The sequence below is a fragment of the Carica papaya genome, chromosome 5 (genome assembly GCF_054855325.1).
Source record: "Carica papaya isolate Zhongbai chromosome 5, ASM5485532v1, whole genome shotgun sequence".
NCBI lineage: Eukaryota > Viridiplantae > Streptophyta > Magnoliopsida > Brassicales > Caricaceae > Carica > Carica papaya.
Window position 1 is genome coordinate 25,224,237 of NC_142313.1, and position 15,308 is coordinate 25,239,544.

The following is a 15,308-nucleotide window of genomic DNA, read 5'->3' on the forward strand; positions in this document are numbered from 1 at the left end:
AAACAATACAAAATCAAGGCTTTTAAGTAACACATTTAAATATTTTGTAAAAGTATGTTAAAAAAAATGTGAAGCACCAGTATCAATTAAAACATATACAAGGTGGTTATAAATAGTGTACGTACCCTATATCACATCCGGGTTGGCTTCAGTATCCTGTTGAGTGAGGGTATAATCTTTTCCCTAGACTAGAGGTCTGGCCTAATTTTGATTCCGCAGGTACTCTTTCACATAATACTAGGCACTTTTGCATATGCAACAAGTGTTGTTGAGGCGATAGCAGGGTCCGTCCCCATGGTCCTTGCCATAGTGCTAGCAAGTCCTACTATGTCCTGTTGTCGTGGCTTGGGGAGGAGCTTGAGTTGCGGGCTTAGGTCTCTTATTATAGTGAATTGGTGCAGTAGGTGCTGGCTTGTGATGTGGAACCGGGGGCCTGAAATTTCCCACTGCTAGAGAAAAGATGCGTAGGTTCCTTTTTATCAGCTGTGCCTTGGCCAAAACTGCTGAGTAGGTGCTGAGTTTGAATATATATAGTTGTTGTCTAATCTCAGGACGGAGGCCCCACTCAAACTTCATCGCCTTTATGCCTTCGTCCATCATGCTCTCAAAAGAGTATCAACCTAACTCCAGGAATTTTCAGGCATACTCAGACACTATCATATTACACTGGAACAGGTGTGCAAACTCTATCTCCTTCAAATGCCGAAGGTGTTCTGGGAGGTACTATGCATTGAAAGCTGATAGGAACTGTTTCCATGTGACCAAAATGGGTAGGGTAGCCTGTTTCAGTTGCCACCAGCGCCCTACCTCACCCACAAGCATATAAGTGAAAAGTATGACCTTCTATTTGGGAACCACCTCAAGAGTTACGAAGGCCTTCTTTGTCTCTGCTAACCAGTACTCAGCTTCTTCAAAAGTGGATACCTCTGCAAAAGTAGATGTGTTAAGTCTTTTGTACCTCTCAATGTTGCATGGGTCCATTCCGGGTGGAGTTGGGTCCTGTTGAAGAGGAACTGAATTATGCTGGGGAGGGATAGAGTGACCCTATGGTGGCACTTGGTTGTGCGGTGGGGGCACTGAATTGTTCTGTGACGGTGCTGGATGATATAGTGGAGGAACATGGTTGTACCGAGGTGGCACTGGTCCTCTCGTTATAGGGGTGGCTCATATTGTGGCGGTGGTGGAGGGTCAAATAGCTCCCTTCTCTCTTCCCTGGCCTGCTGGGTAGAGATGAGTCTCTTCAGCATCTCGAAGAGCCGATCAACATCCTCTTGAAGTGACCTATCTCGGGCTGCTCTTTTTAGTGGGGGCCTTCCTCTTCTCATGTCCTTGTACCTGTATTTCACAACAAAGGTTGAGAGTTGGGTTGTATTGAATGATTCTAATCTTTTATGCAAGGAATAAATCCGAGGAACGCAACTCTAATACCAATTGTAAAAGCCCAGAAGTTTATGAAATGAAATTTATTGAATTAATAAAATATAAGCAGAAGCAGATTTAGGGTTTACATTCCTTACACAGTAAATTAGAATGCCCAATAGGGCTATAAAAATGTCCCTTAAAGGAGATTAAAATAACAGAAATAAAAATGCAACTAAAATTCCTATAGGGTCAACCTCCGCAGGCAACTTGATGGGACGCGAGAGGCAACCTTTAGTCGCTAACTTTCTTATTGTTCAGGATTCAGAGCTTGGTCTTCTTGATATGAAATGGTTAAATAAGGAGAATGAGCTATACTAACCCAATAAAAATGTCAACACTTATCAACCACTACGGAAAACCAAAGGTTGGTAAAAATCACAAAACAACAAATGGAGCTATTTTTCTATTTAGGTAAATTCATTTGATTTAAAAGCATATATTTCATACTCACCTTTTAAGTTCTCGAATTTGACTTGTGAAGATAATAATCAAGATAACAATTCATTATATATTCCAATGAACAATAATAGCCAACCTTTACCTTTTTACCTACTTACTGGTATCTCTGGGGGTCCATAGGGGTTCCCCCTATACGTGAACACAATATCCAATCTATTAATTAACTAGCCATCCCACACTCTATCCGGTTATTGGTACCAAACATACCACCACCTCAATACCCCATTCGGTATGAGGGTAAACAAATACTTTCTAACCCCTTCCGGTGTGGGACTTCTCAGCCCCGTTCGACTGAGATAATGTCCACGGTAGGGTTTGTCCTATGTACCGAGTCCATACACCATTTTTCATGATACCCAGTGAGCCTTTTTACATACACGTTTAATCATTCACTAGCCACCAATTACAAATAACAATCTCATTTCATGATTATACGAAAAATAGAATGATAATTTAATAGACTATATAATTTAATATTTAATATTTAAAGAAAGTGTAAACAAGACATTTATTTCAAACTAATCAACTGATAGGGATAAACGGTTAGGTAAATTAATAAACGAGAAAGCAAATAAACCTATAAAATTAAAGTGCATGCAGTAAGTAAATAATAACAACCTAACAATAATTAAATAGTATAGATAAAATAAGCAATTTCGTGGGGTTAGGTGCGGCTAGGGTTAGGGTTTCTTGGGAAGCGATGTTTAAATGCCCTCTCTGTGTCGATCTGGGCCATCCGTATAGGGACACATGATCCACTCCAAGCCATCGGATCACTCTTATTTAGGGAACTAATTTGGGCTGCATGATCGGATTAAATCTTGCTGTTTGATTGCGCCTGAAGAGAAAACAGATCTGGGCCATCCGTGCATGTGGGAGGAGATCTGGATCTGTTGGTTCCGTTAGCAAGCGGATCGCCCGCGTGGACGCCAGCCTGTGTGTTTGCGATGCGGTGCGCGACAATAGGTCGCACTGTTGACGTGGCGGTCCACGTGGCCAAATTTATGTTATTTTCACTTTTACACCAATTTTTTAGATTTCTTTTTAAATAAGTCCTTTTTTATCTCACTTTGTCCCTAATATTTGAAAATTATTTTCAAATATATCCAAAATATGTATTTCTCTAAAATTTCAATTAAAAATTGAAATTTAAATTGCTAAAAATTATTATTTTTATAATTTGATTATCCTGGGCCAAATTTCCGGGCCCGGGTGTTACAAAATAATTTCAAATAATTTTGTTACTCATATCTTACAATCAATTGCATTGATGACTATAAAAGATAATCAAAATTTATAATAAGTTATCTATTATTATAGTTATTTATAGTTTGAAGGTAATATATCTTCTTTTATAAGTTACCCAAATTTTACGGGATATTGTATATGCTAATATTAAATTTTCATACTTCTTTCTTAATATTCTCTATATTAATTTTATTACTTTAGTAGATTTAACAATAATAATTTTTTCTTTAGACAATTTTACAATAAATTTGCAGTGACGACCACATAAGATATTCAAAATTTATAGTAGGTTATCTTCTATTATAGTTATTTATAATCAAAAAGTAATCTATCTTCTAATATAAATTATCCGAATTTTACGGGACGCTGTATCTGCTAATACTAAATTTTTTATTTTTTAATATTTGCTATAATAATTTGGTTATTTTGGTATAATTAACAATAAACATTATTATATAGTGACTTTCTTTAGAAAATTTAATGTCATATAAAATAATGTTAAATAATTTGGTTACTCGTATTTTACAATAAATTGCATTTAATTTGGTTACTTGTATTTGACAATAAATTGCATTAATGAGTATAAAAGATATCAAAAATTTATAATAGGTTATCTCCCATTACAGTTATTTATAATTAAAAGGTAATATATCTTCTGATATAAATTATCCAGATTTTACGGGATACTATATCCACTAATACTAAATTTTCAAATTTCTTGCTTAATATTCTCTACAGTACAAAATTAGTTAATAGAGATATCATCTTTCAACTCTATATATAGGTTAATACACTTAAAGTTTCTCTCATTCTTCTAAAAATCATAGTTTCTTAGTTATAAATTATGTTTAATTTTAGCGAAGCAGTAGAAAAAGACAACGAAGACGAAGAGGATGATGGAGAAGAAACATTTGCACAATTTTTATACTGTCGAATCAGTAATTAACAAAAATATTCCTCTACAACTAGGTATTTTACAACTTATCCTACTTGATTATCTCAGTTATTTTTATACAGTACCTTAAACAATTAAAAATATTGTCCATTTTACAATATGTATAAGCAACTATTAAATATTTAAATAATTTGATTGCATAATGTATATTAAAGATATATACTTGCATAAACAATATTTTATGTTTATATTTATCTCCTTTTTTGTGGATCATAAACTTTAATGTTTTGCGAATTTCATTTTTGTAAGATAGTATTGCAATTATATATATGTATATATATAAATTCGTATATTTTTTTGTACAATATACCATTGAGTTTATTTTATTTTTTGTGCATCATAAACTCTGATGCATTTATCATTGAGTTTATTTTATTTTTTTACGAGTTACCCGAAATTTATTTTAATTTTTTTTAATTGTGAATATTTAAGGTTAGAACTGCTGGAGTTGGACTGTTTAGAAGTTCCTTCCAAATGCTAGTTCAATTTTCAACAAAGAGGAGAGGTGGTGAAGTGTCATGGTGATGGCTACCGCGGACGAAGAGGAGAATGATAGGGTAAAGAAAGGTAGTAAGTAGAGTTTGAGTTGTCTATATGCATCATTATGCATATTGCACTCTTTCCCACCAGAAAAAGAGTGACACTCCCAAGTACTTATCAAAATAAGAATGTATACATTCATCAACTAGGTAAAATTAAGAGCATATATATAATGATCATTAAGAAAGGATGTGGAATTGCACTGCCAGAGCTATCCAAGGCTGGAACTGCTAGAGTTAGATCGTTTTGAAGTTGCTTGTAGGTGCTAGTGTAATTTTAATAAAAGAGGAGAAATGATGAGGTGTCATGGTGATGGCTACCACTAACGAAGAGGAGAATGATAGACTTAATGAAGATAGTAAGTAGGGTTTGAGTTGTAAGCAAATGTATACAATTTTCAAGAGAATAATAAATATCTATGTGCATCAATGTGTATATCGTGCATCTTTTCAACAACAAGAAAATGTCATTGACAAGTATTTATAACTTTTTTTTGGGGAAATACATATATTCTCTAACACCTGGGCCCAGGATTTAGCCCTGGAATAATCAAATTATATTAATAAATAATTTTAAAAAGTCTAAATTTTAATTTTTCATAGAAATTTTGACGAAATATATGTTTTGGGTGTGTTTGATAATAATTTTCAAAAGTCAGGGCCAAACTGGAAATAAGGAATGACCTATTTGAAAAGAAAATTGGAAAACTTTGACAAAAGTATAAAAAATAGAAACCAGGCCACGTAGGACCGCCACGTCAGTAGTGCGGCAAGTCACCGTACGTCGCGTGGCAGACACATGGATATGCATCCATACGGGAAGCCACACGGGCGACCTGCGTGCCAACAGATCCAACTGCCCAGATCTATTTTCACACACATGAACGGCCCAAATTTGTTTCCCTTTCAAGCACGATTGAATGGTCCTGATTGCATCCGATTGTTCGGTCCTTATTCATTTTCTAAAAAAGGAAAATCTAGCGATTGAGATTGCGCCACGCGTCCTCCAATAGACGACCCAGATCAAAAGTGGAGAGGTATTTAAACCTCTCCACCCGGACACAAAAAAATCCTAGCCGCCAAGAGGTAATTGGAGAAGAAACTAGATAATAAGCATTAGAGAGTACATAATGGTGATTTAGACGTCCTATAACATAGCTGAATCTTGAGAGTAACAGTGGTAAAGCAAAATCTAATAATTTATGGCAGCAGGTAGAGGTGGAGAACCAAGCAATAGGCAAGAAAGATAGCAAAAGTAAGGGAGGAGACGGAGATGCTAAAGGCGTGGCTGTAAGAGAGACATGAAAGGTACATAAAAGAGAGAGGCAAGGGAGTACCAGCAATCCTTTGGTGTTTTCCACCACTCTGTTTTCTAACTCAGCATATACCATTTTATATTGAATGTCAAACACGTATTTAAACTATAATAGCTCGAACTCTCATGTAGATCTTGATCCTACACACACCATATCATGATAAAATAATATATAAAAATACTTCACATAACAAATTTTAAAATAATAATAAGTACATCCCCTGCATACTTAGCTCAAAATATTCAATATCCATAAGGCATGTCTAAACTCTAAAATAATTACTCACTAAAAATGAAATAATTAACATTAAGTACTGTTTGAATTAAAATAAAAATTAAATGATCTTTTAACAAGTCTTTCACTGTACAAGAGTGGGGTTCTAAATATCCTGATATGAAAACAAATGAATAATAAATAGGATGAGCTTAATATGCTCAATGAGCATGTAAGTACAAACAAATAATAGGATAATCTGTACAAGTTGGTAGAAAACATAAAACTACCGATGGAGATAGTTCAACACTTTTCTCTTTAATTCAGAAAACATGTGGTATCTACACCCAACTCTTATATTTTTTATTTAATTGAATATAAAAAAATAATTTGACATATACTTTTTTAATAAATAATTAATATAAATAAATTAATTAAAATTGATTACACATAAATCTTTAAAAAAGTTCAATTGATTATAAATAAATATATTTAACATTTATTGTTTTTAATTATTTAAATTATAACTTACGTTAAATATACCAATTAAAACACAATAAAAATAAATTTTAAAAATTAACAATAAATCAACTTGAATTCATAATTTATATATAAAAAATAATATATGAATTATTTAACTAAATAATAGTAAATAATATATAAAATTTTTAGTACCTAAAAAATGATAACAAGGAAGTTTGACAAAAATATTGGGGAACAAAGTTAAAATTTGATAATTTTTTATATGATTTAAATTTATAATATTGTTTATAATGCCAAATTGAATTGATAACATTACATGTTGGAGATATTCTCTAAACTATAAATTTAATAATTCATTTTTAATTTCATAATTTTTAGTTGAGAACTTAAACAAATAGAATATTTAGACAATAAATATGATTTTTCTTAAAATCCCAAAAAAAGAAAGCTAGAATGATTTTGATGTATTTTGTGAAGAACATAGATAATGCAGTAAAAGGAGATATTCTTGTATTTTCTGCTAACAATTTTTTCCCCTTTTCTTTTGGATGCATAACAGAAAGGTTACACATGATGCTGAATGAAGATGGAGGTATCAAAGCCCTAGTAGGAATGGTTGGATGTGGGAATATTGATGTCATAGCACAAGTTGCCAGGGGGATGGCAAACTTTACAAAATGTGAATCTTGAGGAATCATTCAAGGTCTGCGTCTTTTTGCTCAAATAGCAGTAATATCTAATCTCAAAACTGCTGACAAATAGGTGTTGTAGGACACAGAAAGGGTCGTTCACTTTTGATTGAAGATGGTGCTCTTGAATGGCTAATTTCCAACTCAAATATCACTTCAGCTTCAGCTCGACGCCATGTTGAGCTTGCACTTTGTCATTTAGCCTAAAATGGTAACTTCTCAGTCGATATTAAAGATTGTGATTATCATGTTGATGTCATCCATATTAGAGTATTACTGTCAATACAATAATACAATTATACAACTGTACTTAGGTTTCTTTTGAATAATTTCCCATTCAATTCTCAATTTTAATTTTTATATATGCATAATTGGCGTGTTTCAGTTACCACCTCTCTACTTTGAGTTCCTTCATTGTGGGAACAATTCTTACTTACTCGAGTTGGGTGTTAAGTTCCCCCACTAAGAAATTAAAAGTAAGAGTGATGGGAACTTGAGTACAACAAATTGTGTTTCAATTAAGATGAATATAAGAATTAAAAATAGGAATTTATTAGGAATTAAATGGAAAATGAACTAAAAGCAATGTTGGTTCCAAACCTATATAAACTAATCTCCTTCTTCAAGTTATATGGCCAGCCACCATAGATCCCATGTTTGAAAACAATGCCTTTATGGCATCAATACATTGACTGATGATATCCTTTGAGTCATCATCCTGTCATATAAAAATTTGATATTATATTAAGATTTTCATCAAAGTTGCTTTATTTTGTAGTCAAGGTTAATTTTTGTTGCAATCACCCTATTAGATATTCTTCCCCGTCTTCATTATCGAGGATGCCTTTAGATTCTATCCTGATAATCTTGACCTATTTTTAGTTGATCTTGCATTGCAGAGGATAATGTTAGGGATTTCATAACCAGTGGAGGAGTTGAAGAGCTTATTTGGATATCCATTGAGTCAAGTAGAGAAGATATTCGCAGCTTAGCTAAGAAAGGTTGGGAAAGATGAAGAGGCAGAGGTGTGTATGCCTCTACCACCGGCCAAAAAGAAAGAAGAGGAGACTTGCACGCCGATGAAGAAGGTTTGTGTAGGACTCCTTCTGGCCCTCCCTATAAAACGCAAAGGGAGGGAAGGAAATCGGTGCAGGAAGAGAGAGAGAAAGAGAGAGAGAGAGAGGAATATAGAGAGAAAGGCTATGGTTACCACCAATTTGCAACCGAGAGAGGAGAGGAAGAAGAAGACAAAAAAAGGAAAAAGAGAGGCTGGTGTTGCACGCAACGGTGCACATGAGAAGAAGACAATCGTGCAGCTACTTGACGCATGTTTTGTTGTTCTCCTACTCCCTTCGGCGTGATTCCACCAGATCTGTGTTGGATCCGAGGGCGTGAAATGCTCTACGGTGAATTTTGGCCAATCCGTAGCAGCGATTGGCGACGAACAGTAGCGGCGCATGGCGATCCGGTGGAGGTGCATGTGGAGGCACGCGGACCTCTGGTGGTTGTGCGCAGTGAGTCCTTGGAACCCAGTTCGGGTAGATGAGTTCAAAAAATCCTAATGGTTTATCATTTTACATTTAGGATTAATTAATCCTATTTAATTTTAATGCAATAAATTATTTATCCAGTTTAGAATTAGGGATAAGTTTGGACATGGATGTTTGAAATTAAGGGATAACCAATTCATTACTAACCCGATACGGATATCACTGTGAGACGTTGATCTTGTACATCAGAGATAATTTCATGAACAAAATTTAGACAAAAATCAGGTAAGTGCGTAAGCAATTACAAATGTAGTTTAATCTTTCTAAGATACTAAAATTGTAACGTTTAATAATTGGTAATTAGGTGCAGGATTATGATAATATTTCACTATTGATTGTTGTGTTCGTATTTATGTTTACTACTGAAATTGCTAATGTATTGTTTTGCTATATTTTGGTAACTGAATTCGTATATGTACTAGTTGCTATGTAATTGAGAATATATTAAGGATATGTAGAAGAGTCTGGGCTGGTGAATAGTTCCAGTATGCGTATTATAAGTATAAAATATATTAAATAATAAAATTAGAAAATTTATTAGAGAGTTGGAATAAATAAATAGACATTAAAAGATTTGGGAAACTCATTTAATTGGTATCACCGAGGGGTGGGTGTGTGTATAGCCTTTTGTCATGTGACTGTAGTGAACCCTACCTGTGGATACAACTTTAGCCAAACGACAAAGTGACAAGTACTGTGAAACTGTAAACTGAATACTGTATACTGCAAATTATAAACTATGAATTGAACTATAACTTATTCACATCATATAGGGGATCCTTACTGCTCTCGTTGATACCGACAGAAATGGCATCTTGCGATGAAACTATTATTAATAGGATATAAATCGATAAGAATAAATAGAGAGTCATTTGTAACATTTATAATACTAAAATACTGAATTAATATCTACTGAATACTAAATTATGCTATTTATTGAACTGTTTATACCTTGAGTTATGATACTGAAATAATAAATTTTGAATGTTTACTAACTAAAATGATTTATAAGATTTGGTTAATGAATTTGGGTGTAGATACCACGTGCTTTCTGAATTAAAGAGAAAAGTATTAAACTATCTCCATTGGTAGTTTTATGTTATCTACCAACTTGGACATATTATCTTATTATTTGTTGGTACTTATATGCTTATTGAGCATATTAAGCTCACCATATTTATTATTCATTTTTTTAGATTAGGATATTCATAACCCCACTCCTGAACAGTGAAAGACTTGCTAGAAGATCACTTAATTTTTATTTTAATTTGAACAGTACTTAATATTAATGATTTCATTTTTAGTGAGTATTTATTTTAGAGTTTAGATATGCCTCATGGATATTGGATATTTTGAGCTAAGTTTGCAAGGGATGTACTGGGAAGGTGTTTTAACCTACAAAAGAGTGGTTGAAAAGGGCAACTGGGTAGACCAAGGATGAGGTAACATATGGGTTATGAAATAGGAGCTGTCATGGTAATTATGTTAAAATTCAAGGGAAATTTAGGTAGTGGTGTGATGGTAACCATATAAGTAGAGGGATAAATGGCTATTTGAGTGGGAGAGTGATGGCAAAGAGTAGAGAGACTATTGGGGACAAGTTAAGAAAGTGGATAACGGGCTATTTGTACCTGTAAGCTTCGGGAAGAGTATAAGATATCTAGAATTTTCCTAGGAGAGAAAAAGGGGACTCTCTAGAGTGAGAGATAGAGTTAAGGGCGACTCTGGTTTAGGAATTTTATTGATTTTAATACATTGTTTAAATCTAGATTTAAATTTATGGGCATGCGTAGGCTCATTCCTATTTATTTATAGATGCAGTGAAGCGGGAATCAGGACATGATTCACCACCAATGGAATCTAATACATTAGGGGATACAAGGAGAGAATAAATGAGATTTACCCCATTATACTCATACAAACATAACAGCTAAAATTAACACATATGTATAAGAACATCTTTGTTATTCACTATGGTATAGTGAATGTTGATAGGAAGCTAAGTATACTTGATAGGAAAGTATATGGAGGAGGTTATGCCTTTTACATGTATATTTGTAAGGAATATTTTGATTGTGTTGAATTAGATGATGATGAATTTGAGAAGTATGTATTACTTGGTAATTTAAAATAGGATGTCTCGACTGTTATAGGTTGCAGGGCATTACAGGATAAGAGAAAATTACAGGTAAGTGATTTTAGTTGAGGAAAACACCCACTAGGGTGAATGAGTTACTTCATTGTAATGTAAATTCTAATTGCTTGAGGTGCTGATCTAGGTTTACTGAGTGTTTTATGTTAATCCTATTATTTAATATTATTTTTCCATATCAAATAAAACAAGAGAGTGATCCAGATCCAATCAACCTAGTTTTGGAAACATGGAGGAAACAAGAAAAGGGAAAACTAAAGTCGTGTAGGAGTGAAATTAGATAGAGGTTCATACAGTGAATAGGAATACAAGAACGATGCTACTAAAAAGGAGACGATAAAAAAGCAAGAAATAGTTGGATAGATAGAGAAAATTTGTACATTCAGTTGGTAGAATTTGAGAACTATATGAATGTATGAACACATGTTTTGGATCTTCTCGAATTTTGTTTATCTGATATATATATACATTTTCTTGATATGTAAGTTTATGAGCACTTGTATGTGGGTTTCTGAGCTGGGTCATTACACTGTGTGAAGTGATGTATAGTTTCAAAATATTCTTTTTATTTTAAAATTTGTGTATATTTAAATTCACAAAATTATATATTAGTTAATAATAAAAAATATAACTTTAAAAAATAATAATAAAAATATACAGTGAAATTAATCATTTCTGAAATTATTTTTGTTTTGGAAAATATTTTTCCTTTCATGAAAAAGATAATTATTTTACTTTACTTTGCTTATTTCATACATATATACACTTTATAATAGAAACACGTGTACACATCAATACATTTTTAAAATAAAAGTTATAAAAGTACCTTTTGGTTTGCTATTTGATTAGGTTACTAGAAAGACATTGGTGGTCTTTCTATTTCGTACCATCCTAAATATTATAATCCTAAATAATACCAAAATATTTATTAAATTCAATAATCTAATATTTTCACGAATTAACTAATTGTTAACAAAGATTAATTAGTTTTATTATTATTAAAAAATAAAGTAATATTTAACAACTTATTATTAAAAATCAGCGAGAAGAAGCAAAAAAATTATGCTGTGCGGGAAAATAATAATATGCAGAAAAATAAAGAATATAAAAAAAAAGAAATGAACCTAACTTGTAGTTGTAAGAGGAACACTCGCCTAGTTGTGCTCCAGAATGTAGCAAAAAGAAGAATAATAATAAGAAGAATAAGAAAAAAAGTAGTAGCAGTAGCAATAATAGTAACAGTAGTAGCAGTAGTAACTGTAATAGCAGTAGCAGCAGCAACAACAATAACAACAATAGCAGCAACAGTAGTAGCAGCAGCAGCAGTAGTAATAGTAGTATTAGTAGCAGTAATAGTAGTAGTAATAATAGTAGTAGTAGTAACAGTAGCAATACTAGTAGTTATAGTAGTAGTAGTAACAGTAGCAGTAGTAGTAGTAACAGTAGCAGTAGTAGCAGTATTAGCAATAATAACAATAGCAACAGTAACAATAGTAGCAATAACAGTAGTAATTGTAATAGTAATAGTAGTAGTAGTAGTAGTAGTACCTATAAATACCCATGTACTTGAAGGTTTTTAGCATCAACCACAAATCAAAACTTGAATTTCTCAATAAGTCTCTCTTACCCCTCCCATATTTCAACAAAGTATTATCTTCAGGTAGCATATCTCTTCATTTTCTTTAATAAAAATAAATCAAGCCTAATTGATCATTTTGTCATTTGTAGGTTGATTTATACATTCAAATTCTTCTTCAATTGAATTAATATGACAGCGAAACATTTTTTACTGGGAAAGTGATGACAAAGAGTAAAGAGACTGTTGGGATAAGTTAGGGAAGTTGATAGTGGGCTATTTGTACCTGTGAGCTTTGGGGAGAGTATAAGATATCTAGAATTTCCTTTAGAGGGAAAAAGGGGACTGTCTGGAGTGAGAGAGAGAGTTGAGGGCGACTCTGGTTTAGGAATTTTATTAATTTCAATACATTGTTTAAATTTAAATTTGACTTCATGGGCATGGGTAGGCTCATTCCTATTTATTTACAGATGGAGTGAAGTAAGAATCAAGTTTAAAATACACCACCTACAGAATCCAATACATAGGGGATACAAGGAGAGAATAAGCGAGATTTATGCCATTATACTCATATGAACATAATAGCTACATAGGGGATACAAGGAGAGAATAGTATAGCATATGTTGATAGGAAGCTAAGGAACATTTTTACTGTGTTGAATTAGATGATGATGAATTTGAGAAGTATGTATTACTAGTAATTTAAATAGTATGCCTCAACTATTATAGGTTGCGGGGCATTACAGGATAAGAGGAAATTATAGGTAAATGATTTGAGTTGAGGAAAACACCCACCAGGGTGAATTAGTTACTGCACTGTAATGCAGATTCTGAATTCTTGAGGTGCTAATCTTGGCTTACTGAGCGACTTAAGCTCATCCTGTTATTTAATGTTGTTTTTTCAAATCAAATAAAATAGGAGGGTGGTCCCGATCCAGTCAACCTAGTTCTTGAAGCATGGAGGAAACAAGAAAAGGGAAAAGTAAAGCTATGTAGGAGTGAGATTAAATAGAGGTTCATGCAGCAAATAGGAATACAAGAACAATGCTTCTAAAAAAGGGAAGAAAAAAAATAGCAAGAGGCAGTAGGATAGATAAAAAAAATTTATACATTCAGTTGGTACGATTTCGGAACTATATGAATGTATGAACACATGTTTTCGATCTTCTCAAAATTTGTTTATCTGATATATATATTTTCTTGATATGGAAGTTTATGAGCACTTGTATATGGGTTTTCGGGCTGGGTCATTATACTGTGTGAAGTGATGCATGATTTTAAAATATTTTTTTATTTTTAAATTTGTGTAAATTTAAATTTAAAAAATTATATATTAGTTAATAATAAAAAGATATAACTTTTGAAAAAATAATAATAAAAAGATATAACTTTTAAAAAAATAATAATAAAAAGATATAGTGAAATTAATTCTTTCTGAAATTATGTTTTGGAAAATATTTTGCCTTTTATGAAAAAGACAATTATTTTATTTTACTTTGTTTATTTCATAATATATAAACTTTATAATAGAAACATGTATATACATCAATATATTTGCTTATTTCATAAATATATAAACTTTATAATAGAAACACAAATACACATCAATACATTTTATGAATAAAAGTTATAAAACTACTTTTTCGTTTGCTATTTGATTAGGTTACTTGAAAGACATCGGTGGTCTTTATATTTGGTAACATCCTAGATATTAGAATTCTAAAGAATACAAAAATATTTATTAAATTGAATAATCTAATATTTTGACGAATTAACTAATTATTAACAAAGATTAATAAGTTTTTTATTATTAAAAAATAAAATAATACTTAACAACTTATTAAAAATCAGCAACAAAAAGCAAAAAAATTAAGTTGTACAGGAAAAGAATAATATGCAGAAAATTGAAGAAGACAAAAAAAAAGAAATAGGCCAAGCTTGTAGCTGTAAGAGGAGCACTCACCTTGTTGCACTCTAGAATGCAGTAAAAGAAAAGAACAAGAAGAATAAGTAGTAATAGCAGTAGGAGTAGGAGTAGCAGTATTAGTAATAGTTGTACTAATAACAGCAGTAGCAATATTAGCAGTAACAGTAGCAGCAACAGTAGTAGTAGTGGTAGTAGCAATATTAGCAATAGTAGTAGTAATAGTAGTAGTAGCAGTAACAACAGTAGTAGCAATAACAACAGTAGTAGTAGAGTAGCAGTAACAGTAGTAGTAGTAGTAGTAGCTACAATAGAAGTAACAATAATAGTAGTAGTAGTATTAGTAGTAGTAGTAGAAGAAGTAATAGTTTCTATAAATACCCATGTACTTAAAGGCTTTTAGCATCAACTACAATAATAGTAGTACCTGTTGTAGTAGTAATAGTAGTAATAACAGCAGTACAAGTAACAGTAATAATAGCAATAGCTGTAGTATTAGTAGTAATAGTAGTAGTATTAGTAGTACTAGTACTAGTACCTATAAATACTCATGTACTTAAAGGCTTTTAGCATCAACCATAGATTAAAACTTGGGTTTCTCAATTAGTCTCTCTTTCTTCTTCCTCTAATATTTTATCAAATTATTATGTTCAGTTAGTCTATCTCTTCATTTTTTTCTAACAAAAACAAATGAATCCTAATTGATCATTTTTCTATTTGTAGGTTGATTAATACATTCAAAATCTTCTTTAATTGAATTCATGTGAGAACGAAACTTTTTT